Here is a 14,287-nt window from a genome sequence, read left to right as displayed (position 1 = left end):
AAGACCTGTTGGTGACCTTCTGCTGTTGTTTTTTTCTATGGTCGGGTTGTTGTCTCTTTGGCACATTCCCCATTTCCATTCTCAATTCTATTGTTATCATTGACAGGATGTATTATAGGACCTTAAGTCTTCGTTACTATCAGGGACGCCGATTTTAGGCGGGAGCGTGGCGGGCATGCACCCCTTAAATTTGCAAAGCATGAGTTGTCCTCAGCTTAATAAAGAATATTTCTTTAATTTTACATCCAAAAAATGTTCGCCTCTCTCCGTTCGGCACAATTTAAGTGTGTGCCTCCCAAACCCCACCCACCCACCCACCCACCCTTAACCTAAAATCCTGGATACGCCCCCGACTATAACAATATATAGCTACATTTTTGCGCCTGTCCCAAGTCAGGAGCCTCTGGCCTTTGTTAGTCTTGTATTATTTTAATTTTAGTTTCTTGTGTACAATTTGGAAATTAGTATGGCGTTCATTATCACTGAACTAGTATATATTTGTTTAGGGGCCAGCTGAAGGACGCCTCCGGGTGCGGGAATTTCTCGCTACATTGAAGACCTGTTGGTGACCTTCTGCTGTTGTTTTTTTCTATGGTCGGGTTGTTGTCTCTTTGGCACATTCCCCATTTCCATTCTCAATTTTACTAGTTAGGTTTTAATTCTTGATAACAAAATCAGTGATAGTACCGATAAAGATAATTTACCATTGTATTACAGTGGTTAAGTGATAGACCTTTGGAATATTCACTAGTGACTCTTTTGTAGACGAAACGTTCGTCTTGCGTTCAAAATGAAAAAAAAAAATGATTTGAAAAAAAGGACGACTAAGCTTACATAAATTGTATCTAAAATTACAGGCCTCATAAACAACGTCACCGTAAAAATTGGGTTTGGATCAGTTCCCATTTGTAATAAGTTTTCTAAAAAGACATGTAGCAATTATTTTTTTTTGTATCTACGAAAGAAATATGTATATATATGGGTGATTTAAAGTTTATTTTTTGTGGATTACAAAATCCTTGACTTAATAATTTAACAGTTATATGTCGTTTATTTAAAACGTAATTACATATTGTGCATGTTGTGTACTTTGAAGTGCATTTCAATTATAAACATTTATTGACAAACGAAGTGAAACGATGATATACATTCCTCTTCAAAAATATAATGGTTTCTTGAACTCCTTTCAATTATGATGATTATGGTCAATTGAATAATGCTTAATGTTCAGTGGCAAATATTACACGTATATCAAGATAAAAACAATTATGTTAATGTGATATTAATATAAACCCTGCTTTGTACTAAACCATGCACATGATACATGTATATTGAGAAAAGTAAAACTACTCCCAGACTTGTCACTAGACTTTACACATAATTATTTTGCGGCCTGTTGAGGCCAGGTGAGGCCCACCTCCAGGTGCGTGATTATCTCGCTGCGTTGAAGACCCATTGGTGGCTTTCGGCTGTTATCTGTTTTTTGGTCGGGTTGTTGTGTCTTTGAAACAAACCATTTCTATTCTTAATTTCATGGTTTTTTTTATTAATTGTTATTGGCTTTGAACTTCATGTAGCTTTCAGTAACTTCGAGATCTGTACTAAGTGTCTTTTTGTTGTTACGATTTACAGGTACCCGGCCGCGTCCACCATTTGTCCACTCTTTCAACTGATTTTATAGTTCGTTCCTATGTTATACTGTTACACCACTGTCCCAGGTTAGGGAAAGGTTGCCATTTCCTAAAGAAATTGCTATTTTACCAGCACCAGCATATATTATAGTGTCAGATTTGTTATTTTGTCGGTTCTTTGTAAAACATGAAATATAATATTAACTTTTGAAAAGTACAACGAAAATGTTCACACAAAAGAATCTAATTATTACTGATACACTAGTTGCCAGTGAATAAGAAAAAACAAACAGTATTTGAGACACATATAATGTATGGTATCAGAGACATGTATACACATGTGTATATATGTCTCTGATGGTATAAAACCATTCATCAGTCAAACGTGTAAATAACTATCAAGAATTTATAAACAAGCTAGTAAAAAAGATTGCTTTGGGCGGTGTTGGGTGGGGATTGTTCTGGTGGTGGGATAATATTGTAAAGGACACATCTCCATAATGCTTAGGGAGTGTACATGGATCCGCTGTACCCTTGCAGTCAATCAAGGGGTGCGTCTAAATTGGCGGAATCTCGAAGTATACATGCATACATTGCCGGAGCGTCGATTTGTTGCAATGAAATCATATCTAAACATGTTGGTGAAATTATTTCTATTAAAAGCACTCAGTCCAATCAGAAACATATAATACAATATATGTATCATATGTCTCTGTTCTAATGCTAAATGTATGCATGAGAATAAAAGTTCAGCCCATGAAAAAAAATACTAGTTAAAAATATCGATTGCATCATAAATTTGATAAATAAATCACATATAGCTTCAAATAAAAAAAAATTGTTTAAATCAAACTTGCTTTTGTAATAAGAGTCAGTTGTTTGCAGTGGCGAATCCAGAACTTTTCATAAAGGGGAGGGGGGGGCTGACTGACCTAAAAGGGGAGGGGGCCGCTCCAGTCATGCTTCAAAGATTCCCTATATATATAATCAACCAAATTGGACAGTAACTTGTGGCGAATCCAGAACTTTTCATAAAGGGGAGGGGGGGGGGGCTGACTGACCTAAAAGGGGAGGGGGCCGCTCCAGTCATGCTTCAAAGATTCCCTATATATATAATCAACCAAATTGGACAGTAACTTGTGTCTTTTACAAGATTTGAATTTGTAATGCTCAGTCTAAGACATGTAGTTTTTGGAGCACATTTTACAGTGTACGGTTCATCAGGCCGGTACCGATGAGGCACATACTGATCTCACATGCAGCATACATGATAAACAGGACAAATATGGTAAGGTGGTAGAACAATCTATTGCAGTTAAATGCAATCAAAACTTGCGTCAACATTACAGAATCAACCTATATAATACCACCTGCAGAGTGGAAGTGAATGGACGTAACCACCACATGTTTTTTGATGAATTACAGGCTATATCCAAACAAATGGACAGCATCAAAGACTACTCATCTGTCAATAAGAAAATTAGGGAAGAATGTATTAAATTGCAACAAACATCTGCAAAGAAAATAAATAAAACATCTCCTCCTGCTATCCTGAACAACAGTGCATCCGAAGATCAATTTGTGACTACCAACACATTCTCTAAAGAGCTGACTGTGGCTAACAAAAACCACCAAGACACAGTTAACAAAGGCACTGGCAGATCAGTTCCAGACAATATTTGTCCTAAATGTAACCGAACACTACTTTCACGAGGCGTCTTCTGCATTAAAGGCAACCATTGGATTCACTATGCCTGTGAAAAGCTAAAAAAATCAGAAATTGAAGAACTGGAAAAAGAGTCGAACAACATCCAGTACACATGCACCATATGTAATGCAAGAGACTCTATACCAGCTGATGGAAATATACCAACTAAGCAAACACAAAAAGTCAAGAAACTTATGCCAGTTGTCATTCCAGATGTAGCATCACCACTTTCTTGTGTCTCCGCTGCCAGGGCTATCTTAAATAGGACGTCACTTGGCGTAGAGGTTTAAACGTATTCGGATGTGTCTACTTTTGTGTTTCAAATGTCTGGTTATGTAAATGTATTTCAGTTGTTTCCTGTAATTAGTTAATACTTCAGCTTTATCATGTACATCTTTTGAATATTCATTTTATTAAATTTACTGTTTGCAAAAGTATAAATTACTCTAAATTATAGGGATTTTCTGGTAACTTAACAGAAAACCCTTGCCGTTTTTGGCACAACCTTTTTGATCTTTTGGTCCTCGATGCTGTTCAACTTTGTACTCGTTTCGGCTTTCAACCTTTTGTATCTGTGCGTCACACATAGGTCTTGTGTGGACAAAATACACTTCTGGCGTATTAAAATTTTGAACGTGTTGCCTTTTGTTGGCTGTTGTTCGTGTGATTCTTTGTCAATTGTGTTCTCCAATTTATTTATATTGTAGTCCTGTGTTGTCATTTTGATGTTATATTTCACATGGCCATAAAAGTGCGAGGTTTGGCATGCCACAAAACCAGGTTCAACCCACCATTTTTTCCTTTAAAAATGCCCTGTACCAAGTCAGGAATATGGTCATTGTTATATTATAGTTCGTTTCTGTGTGTATTACATTATAACGTTGTGTCGTTTGTTTTCTCTTATTTTTGAGTGTAAATTCACATTGCGATAAGACGTGTCACGGTACTTGTCTATCCCAAATTCATGTATTTGGTTTTGATGTTATATATATATGTTATATTTGTTATTCTCGTGGGATTTTGTCTATATGTGTTACATTTTAGTGTTATGTCGTTGTTCTCCTCTTATATTTAATGCGTTTCCCTCGGTTTTAGTTTGTTATCCCGATTTTGTTTTTTGTCCATGGATTTATGAGTTTTGAACAGCGGTATACTACTGTTGCCTTTATTTAAATGAGGAAACAGTCATCAGAGATCAAATAGAGGACCTGCCTCAACCAACTGAACAGTCACATCTGTCACTTACAAACAGAGTCCCAATAACAGGCACAAGAAATGACATTTCCTTATCTGACAAAGAATTACGGCATAAGGAAGGCAAACTGCGTAAAATGGAAGAGGAATTAAAAAAGGAAAAAGTGACTATTAATGATGCACTGAAAGACCAGGCACACCTAAAAACATACTCCCTCAGTCTGGAGGCCAAAGTAAAAGAACTGGAAAGCTCAAATAAGATACTGAGGATGAAAATTGTAGGTACACAACATTCAGGCTCTACTGAAACCATGAACAAACAACCTCCACCTATCTTTCAAGAAAATCAACCAGTGTATACTCCTCAACACACAAATAGTATGGATACTTATATCTCATCATTGGAAAATAACATCATCAAAGATAGAATAACCCATATTGAAAATACTCGTCAGTTATATAGACAAATGCACGACATGGAACTGCAGTCCATTCAACAGAGGCTCAGAACTCTAGAACTGACATTATCACAATCAGCTAGGCCACACTATCAGCCATATCATACAAGCCACTTCCAGTACCCAATTCCACAGGGCCCTGCCTACATGGCTAGATCACCTACATATCCCCATCAGTGCAGACCAATGAACACCAATTGGCCAGGTCAACCACAACACATGCCAGCTTACCTTCCAAACATGCATGGATTACCTCCACATCCTTCCAATATTCCGCCTCCATCTTATTTCCATCATCAAACAATGGTCAACAACCAGCATAACCGTCAGCCAGCCCAGCAAACATTCACAGGAGCAAACCTGCACTTCAGGCATGACAACAAACACAATCAAACCGTAAATACCGATATTAATTCCACAACAGGGCCTCAAGCAACCAATACTGTCAATCGTCCGCATAAATCTGTCACAACTACACCTCCGACAGAAAATGAAACTTCAAACATGGCAACATCTCCAACTATTTTAAATTCTACAGCTACATCTGTACTTCTTAACACAGTAAATGAAATCAAAATGTCACAACAAGAACTCCAAACAGAACCTGAGGAAGTCAGCAGTACGTTACACAAGGATCAAGACTGCACAAACAAAGTTAAGAAATCTATACCTGACAAAGAAGTTCCAAAGGTTGATAGAAATCAAATATCACTGGAAGTTATTGAGCCCAGCTCAAACACTGAGGATTATCCAACAAATAAGCCGGACACTTTTTTAGGACTTTGCCAGAACATCCAGAGGATCACATAGCACATGATGCCTCTACTTCAACTCTACTTAGAATATCCTCCTTCAATTGTAAAAATGTATATAACTCCCAAGCTTGTATAAAAGACATTTTAGATTTTACCGATTTTATATGTATTCAGGAACATTGGCTATTCAAGTTTGAACAGGACAATATTGGAGAGCTCTTTAACAAAACATCTTGGACATGCAAGTCAGTTGACGAAAACAACCCTATACCTCCAACACAAAAACCTAGAGGATATGGTGGAGTAGCCATACTTTGGAAACAACATCTAGATCATCTTGTAGAAAAAATTAATGATGGCTCAGAGAGAATTATATGTATAAAGATAAATGTAAAACCAAAGCCGATCCTGTTAATCTGTGCTTATATGCCATGTAGAGGGTCAAAACAGGCAAACGAACAGTTCAAAGAATGTCTCGACCAGCTCCACGAGATAATTCTCAAATACTCCGACACATGTACACCTGTCCTATGTGGAGATTGGAACTGTGATCTGATGAAAACAACTAATAAATCAGCACGGATAAAGGAACTCGAAGACTTCATAAGTTCTAAAAAGCTAATGTTTAAACCAACCCCATTAACATTTATTCATCCAAATGGCAATGAAACATCAACAATTGACTATATCTTTGTACACGACAGCCTAGCCGAAAAAGTCTACAACACCATTAGACTGGATATGTTGTCAAACAACACCTCTGACCACTATCCTCTTTTAACGGAAATTGAAACCGAGATTGTTAGCAAGAAAAAACAAGACCAACCAGTAGTGTCAAATAAAATCAAATGGGATAAAATAGATTTACAACAATACCAAGATAGTTTAAACAAATGCCTTCAAGAAAATCCCATAGACTACTTGAATGATTCGACCGCAATAACAAGACTTATGGAAACCATAGTTACAGTTCAAAAAAATATAGTACCACCATCTAAAATTTCAACTCAACGAAACAGACATATCTGGAATGATGAAATTGAACACTCACTGAAAATGAATAAATCATCACTTGATAAATGGAAACTGGAAGGAAAACCAACGGCTGGTGAAACTATGCAAGAAAGGAAAAAAACTAAAAAGCAACTGCGCAAAGCGCGAAGACAAGAAATTGCGCGACAACGAGATGAATCGCTACAGAAGATCATGAACGCTAAGCAAAGAGATAGCAAAATATTCCATAAACTTGTAAATGCACAAAGGAAAACCAAAAAATCTTCCATATCAGATCTGACTGTAGAAGACAAAACCTACTCTTCTCGGAAAGAAATACTAAAAGGTTGGAACGAGCATTTCAGCAAGCTCGCAACACCTGAGTCTAATACCACAAACTCCGATCATACCAACAAAGAATTTGACATAGACATTATCGAAGAAATCTGCAAACAAAATGCTGTACCATTAACTTTCACAGCTGAAGAAATTGACAAAGCCATAAACCAACTGAATACCAACAAGGCACCTGATATATATACGGTATTACAGCATAACATGTCAAATATGGTGGAGATACATTACTGCAGGCAATAACATCTATAATCAACAACATCTGCTCCTCTGCAACCATACCAGACTGCATAAAACATGGAATCTTAACACCAGTATTCAAAAACAAAGGACTACCAAATGAGGCAAAAAATTATAGAGGAATCACTGTACTCCCAATTATTGGAAAAATCCTGGAAATACTACTGAGGAAATTGCTAAGAGACATCATTGATATTCTCCAAAACCGATTACAAAGAGGTTTCACTCCTGGGGTATCTCCTCTATACAGTGCCCTCATCCTCCTAGAATCCATAGCAGAATCAATGGACCAAAAGATGCCTGTTTTTGTTGCTCTGCTAGACGCCAAATCAGCATTTGATGTTGTCAATCTTAACAGCTTACATCGTAAACTCTTTCTATCAGGAGTAGGTGGGACCCTCTGGCTACTTATCCGCCAACGGAGTACATACGCTACAACCTCTATTAAATGGAACGGTCTAATGTCAAAACCATTCCCTGTACAACAAGGAGTAAGACAAGGTGGGATATTAAGCACTGAACTGTACAAAGTTTACATCAATGATGTATTGGACCAATTAGAAAACAGCGGCCTTGGTACCTACATCGGAAATATATACTGTGGATCCCCGACTTGCGCAGATGATGTTGCTCTCATTGCCAATTCTCCTAATGACCTCCAAACAATGATAAGCACGGTTGAGAATTACAGCATGCAAGAGAAATACTCACTCCAACCAACCAAAAGTGTCATATTAAAACACGAACCACCTTCAAAAGATACAGGCTTCAACTTCAAAATTAATAATATAAAAATGAATGAGCCAGATTCAGCTGTGCATATTGGCATAAAACACAGCTCTGATTTAAAAAAAACTATCAGCATTCACGTTGATGAAAACATCTCAAAGGCAAGACGAACTATGTATAGCCTGATGGGGGCTGGTCTGCATGGAAAGAACGGGCTAAACCCACTAACTTGTCTTCACATTTTCAACGTTTATGTTCTTCCAGTTCTTATCTATGGAATTGACATTCTTCTTCCAGACAATAAACATTTAGAGCCACTAGAAGTATTCTATCGAAAGTCAATTAAACAAATCTTGTCGCTTCCCAACAACACTGCGGATGCAGCAATTTATACTATAGCAGGAGTTATACCACTCCAAGGCATTATACACAAAGCAGCCTTAAACATATACAACAAGATTTGTGGTATGGAATCATCTGTCGAAAAAGATCTGGCAGAAAGACAACTCTCGATATCTGGATTTAACTCCAAAAACTGTTTTTCTAAAATACGTTGCTTACTTGCACAATACAATCTACAATCAGCTCATGAACTTATACAGAACCCAGTCAGCAGATACAAATGGAAAGCAAGTGTTAAGAAGGCAGTGGACAACGTTTGGCATGAACAACTCAGGACAAAAGTATGATTATTCAGCTCTCTTCGCAATTTATCTGCAAATAATACTCTATGGCACAATACTCATCCATGTCTTGCAAGTGTTGGTACCTCTGCACAAGATATTAGCCGCCTACTGGCAACCAAAATTAAAGCTATTAACAGGAACTTATTACCTGCAAAGCAATAAGGCTGCATTTAACCAAAACTCAATAGATCCAACGTGTCTTCTCTGCAATGAAAATTCAGAAACTGTTGAACATTTTATTCTAGACTGTAAACCTCTGAATAACACTCGTATACCATACTTGCATGAATTAGACTGCTTTCTTCGTAGCATTAAAAACTGTGATAAATTCTTTAACCTAACCAGCTTAGTAATAAATAAACAGCTTATTTTAGATCCAAGTAGATTATTATGCGCATGTGGCTGTAGATGCAAATGTATGGACAACTGCTTCAAAGTAGAGTATATAAATAGAAAACTGTGCTATGCTTTACATACCAAAAGAAATGAACTTTTGAAAGCTCTACCGTCAAACAAACGAAAGGGCCATTGAATGTAGCCAACATTCACCCCATGGGCGTAGATTTTTGCTTTTCTTGAATACCGAAGACCCCTGTAAATATAGTCCTGTAAATATATATTGTGAACTTTTAAACCGATTCTGAAAACAAGTGCTCCTTTAAAGGAGGGAATTCCTTATACAGATACAGATACAGATACAGAATAGCCATTTCTATATAGAAGTAGGCTATTTTGCCTACTGTTCCCAGATGTACTTTATATTATTTACGGATCCGCAATGTTGCGGGTGTTTTTATAGTAATCATAATGATGATTGATATCTTCATTTTACACTTCCCTGGCTTCTAACCCAATTCTAGCTGAATTAGTGTACCATTTGTTGGAGGAAGATATAGAGGACAGACGTAAGTATTTGGCGGGAATCTGCACGGTCTATGAATCTTCTTCAGCATCAGAAAAGAAAATATGAACGGAAAACGCAAAAGGGGAACGAAATGGAAATTTTATGAGACAATGAAATTGTATTACAGACTTGCAACCCTTCCCGACTGGTTATGGGTTATACACGAATATATTTGCACTTTTACATTTCTCTCAGTGAGAAATATCTAGGGGGTTTGAAAATTCATCTGACAACAAATTAAGAGCCTGTCCATGAGAAAACCATGCAAAATAGTCCGGAATCAATATTTGCCAATCTTTATGAAATCTTGTTTGTAGGTTAACCTTACCATAACTACTGTAAATAAATATAATGTTTTGATCTGATTTATTTATCTTGGCTGTACGGGGCGCCACCTGTAATTTGGAAATTTTCGGATGAAAACCAATAGAAAATACACAAAATAAGCATATTTTGAAACAATATTTAATGTATTTATAAACATATCATCAACAAAAGTGGCATCAATTGTAAAACATAATACAAAGACCTTTTCATAGCCATATCTGCAAAAAAAAAAAATTGAAGTTACCGAAGGGCAGATAACTCTGTAAATTTAGCCATTTTCCAAATTTCCTATTTTCTAAAAAATGCCAACGTTCATATGGTTGTATATACTAAGATAACACTTTTATTTCTTTCTTTTTGCTTTTTTTACAATAATTCAAGTCTTACTTGCTACCATGTAACAGGTTTTGCTTTGCATTTGAATATTAAAAAAATATTTCCAATCTACTATCCCCCCTTTTTTTTTAAACCTGAAAAATTGATCAAATTCCAGATTCAATAAAGCAAACAGTGACTTATTAAAAATGAACACTGGAAGTGGGGTTTTACTCAGATTATACAAGAGACTACATTAAATTAAATAATTCTTTTAAAATATCTCGGTTGGTATTGACAATAGGGCTCTTCACGGTTAGTTCGGCCATATTGGATAGGGGGCAGATTTTTTGGAAGGAGGTGGAAATGGTATGAAAGTGTGGGAAATCCTATGTGTGTTTCCAAGCAACAGCTCTGTTTTAATGATGTTTTCCCGTATTTTTCACACCATTTTTACCTCTATTATGAAAATCTGCCCCCTATCCAATATGGCCGAACTAACCGTGAAGAGCCCTATTAAAAATCATGGTGTTATTGGTTGGCAAAAAAATTGAGCAAAGGCAAAATAAATAAATGACACACTTTTTGTAAAATAATAATTCTACCAGATATTAAAATTTGGGCTACATGAAAATTAATAAAAAACTGACTACATAGAAATAATAAACACACAGTATTTGGTTGCTTTAAGATGATTGGGGAGGGGGTGGCTAAACACCATTTTTTGCCTGTTAAAAACAAATTATTTTCTGTGAAAGTACTTTATCAAATATTGCTGAATTATAAATAGAACATGAAAAGGTTGATATGATAAGATTCTAATACAAACCTATTGTGATAATGCATTTACAGATTTTAGAACAGTCCTATCAAAAAGGGAGATAACTTATCATATGGAGGTTAAGGTGGCTCGGGCCTATTCGAAGTTTCTATCAGAAGTGCCATATTTTTGGTTATTTTATTTTTAAACAAAATGAATCAAATTGGTCGAAAAAAATAGGGGGTCACGGACCATTTAAGCTCAAAATTTTACTTTGAAACAGGTATGTAAAAGGAACCATTTTTCAATTAAATGATAGGAAAAATAGAGGTGTTGACATATTTTTATCGAAATATCAAAAACGCGTTCTATGACAATTGGTCCAAAACTGTAATATGAAAAGCTGGAATATAGTTTCAAAGAATGAGCCAATAAAAATCATAGGTCACCGATAAGGGAAAAAAAATATTTTGCCTTAAAACCCAAATTTTGGCGGGAAAATGGGAAAATGGGTAAAATGTCATTTTGACCCTTTAACAAATACGGATAATAACGAAAATATTCTATTAGTCACATAACAATAATGATTTAACATTTCTAATCAATTAAAATATTTAGAAAAAATATGTCGAATTTACGACAAATACTTTTATAATTCATGCGTGAAATTATGCGCAGTCGAATAGTCCTGAGTCACCTTAAATAGAACAAATACACAATTTTCAGAAATAAAGTAACCCACTTTGTTTCAAAATATTTTGAAAAGAATTCATGAATAGTCGGTTTTTCCTTGCTTAAATTTATATCCAACATGCTTTTACTAAAGCAGAAAAAGCTGTTTTTTATAAAAAAAAATTAACATTAATTAACAACTACATGTCTATCTGATATCACTCGCCCCTTTTCTACAGAAAGTATGATTTTTTAACATGAAAAACATAAGTGACCTCAAAATTTTATTATAAGTTTTTGTATTTTCCTTAATGTAGCATTGGCCCTTTGACAGGTTAAATATTATACTCCCCAGTGCCTTTATGTAAAACTGTTTTCAGTTTACAATGCTTATTCAAAGTCAATAATTTCAACATCTGAACATATAAATAATATAGTGTTTGACATACATAAAATAACAACCTGCATGTAATCAAATGAAGATTAGTGAAAACAAAGAGATAAATCTAGTCCTTTGTAATTCTTATTATCTCCTTTGGTGGATTTATTAATTGTCCTGGAAATGTTAATGTTGCATGTCTTCGGGCAGCACCAATTTTAAAAACACTAAGTCCTGGTACCAGTTCCATTAATCTTTCCTTTGTATGCTTATTTGAAAATAGGGATAAAATTTGCATCTAACTTAATCTGTTGTTCTGCTGTTGATAGGATGCAATCATTGCCTCAGTCATTGTAACAGGTTTGTCTTCTTTTAATGATATCCATTTCTTGCACACATCCGTCAAAAGATTATTTTCTTGACCTGGTGCAACATACTGTGCAATCAGCTGGATAGCTTCTGTAATAATTTTGGTATAATATGAGGATGAACTTTTTGAGAGGCTAGTCCATGGCAAATGTAGCTGTGAATTTAGTGCTGGAAAATTTCTGAGAAGCATTTCCATTGCAGCATTGAAAATCTCCCTTGGAGCCATGTTTTCTTCTTCCCAATCAGAGGTTGTGGTCTGGGAAAATGTCTGAGTGGACTGTGATGATAGTGTAAAGTCACATTCTAAATCTGAAAAAAAAAATCAAATTATAATGTTTTTTTTTAGAATTTTGGTACACTTTGAAATCTAACAAAGTTTAATTTTGGACCCCAATTTGGACCAACTTGAAATTTGGGGCCCATTATCAAAAATTTAAATACATGTATAGTTTAAGCAATATCAAAGAACCCATATATATATTAAATTTTTGTTAAAATCAAACTAAGTTGAATTTTGGACCCTTTGGATCATAATGTAGACCAATTTGAAAACGAGACCCAAAATTAAAAATCAAAATACACATGCAGGAAGATTCGGCATATCAAAGAACCCCAATAATTCAATTTTTGATGAATTCAAACAAAATTTAATTTTGGACCCTTTTGACCTCAATGTGGACCAATTTAATAAAGGGCCAAAAATCTAAATACATGGTTCGATTCAGCATATTAAGGAATTCAAGAATAAAACCCATTGAAATTGGTCAAGGAGTAAGCAATTTATACGAAGTATTATAAGTATTGTTTTTCAACTTTTGGCCTCTTTTTAGCCCCTATTTCCTAAACAGTTTGGACCATAACCCAGAAAATCAATCCCAACCTTCTTTTTTTGCTATGGAACCTTGTGGTTTAATTTCTAAAAGATCCATTCACTTACACAAAAATTGTTGTCTGGATACTAGAAAAATGATTGTTTGGACCCCTTTTAGCCCCTTAATTCCTAACCTGTTAAAACCATCTGTAACCCCAAAAATCAATCCCAACCTTCCTTTTTTGGTTTCAAACTTTGTGTTTGGATTTTATAGAGATCCATTCACTAGAACTAAGGTTATTATCAAGAAACTATGTGTCTTCAGACTTCTCTGACGACGGCAACGTGATCCCATTATACGAATTAAAAATGTTGTTAACTGTGCATTTGCATTCAGGTATCGCATATCAAATTTTTTCGGTCATAGTGTGTTAATTTACTGTTTTTGATTAAGTTAAGCCTTCCAATTGATATTTTATCGTGTGGTTTTCTATGTTGTGATGTCATGCTATTGTTTCATAAAAAGGGAGAAGGTTTGGTACAATTAAAACGTTTAATCCCGCTGCAAATGTTTGTACCTGTCCTAAGTCAGAAATCTTATGTACAGTAGTTGTCGTTATTTTATATAATTTATACGTGTTTCTCGTTTCTCATTTTTAATATAGATTAGACCGTTGGTTTTCCCGTTTGAATGGTTTTACACTAGTAATTTTGGGGCCCTTTATAGCTTTTTGTCCAGTGTGAGCCAAGGCTCCGTGTTCAAGGCCGTAACTCAAATATAAATTGTAGGCTTGAAAGATAAAATACAAAGTTTGTCTCAAGTCATTTTTCAGTTAAAACAATTCATACCATAACAAAGCAAAATGTTAATCATGCAAGTGGGAAAAGAGACCATGTACAGTGACTAAAAAATCATTCATTGTATTATTATTTTATATAGGGACCTTAAGCTTGCACATGTATAAACTTTGTAGATCATGTACATATGCAAAAATTTTGATA

General features: G+C 35.3%; 1 protein-coding gene across 1 annotated transcript in view; it reads left to right on the top strand.

The window, feature by feature from the left end:
• LOC139501253 (uncharacterized) overlaps positions 1–14,287 on the top strand; it is a 599,145-nt gene that overhangs the window by 19,787 nt on the left and 565,071 nt on the right. The window lies entirely within an intron of this gene.

Source organism: Mytilus edulis, chromosome 13, assembly GCF_963676685.1.
Source record: "Mytilus edulis chromosome 13, xbMytEdul2.2, whole genome shotgun sequence".
Taxonomy (NCBI): domain Eukaryota; kingdom Metazoa; phylum Mollusca; class Bivalvia; order Mytilida; family Mytilidae; genus Mytilus; species Mytilus edulis.
The sequence above is the reverse complement of the archived record's forward strand: the minus strand, read 5'-3'. Positions and strand labels throughout refer to the sequence as shown.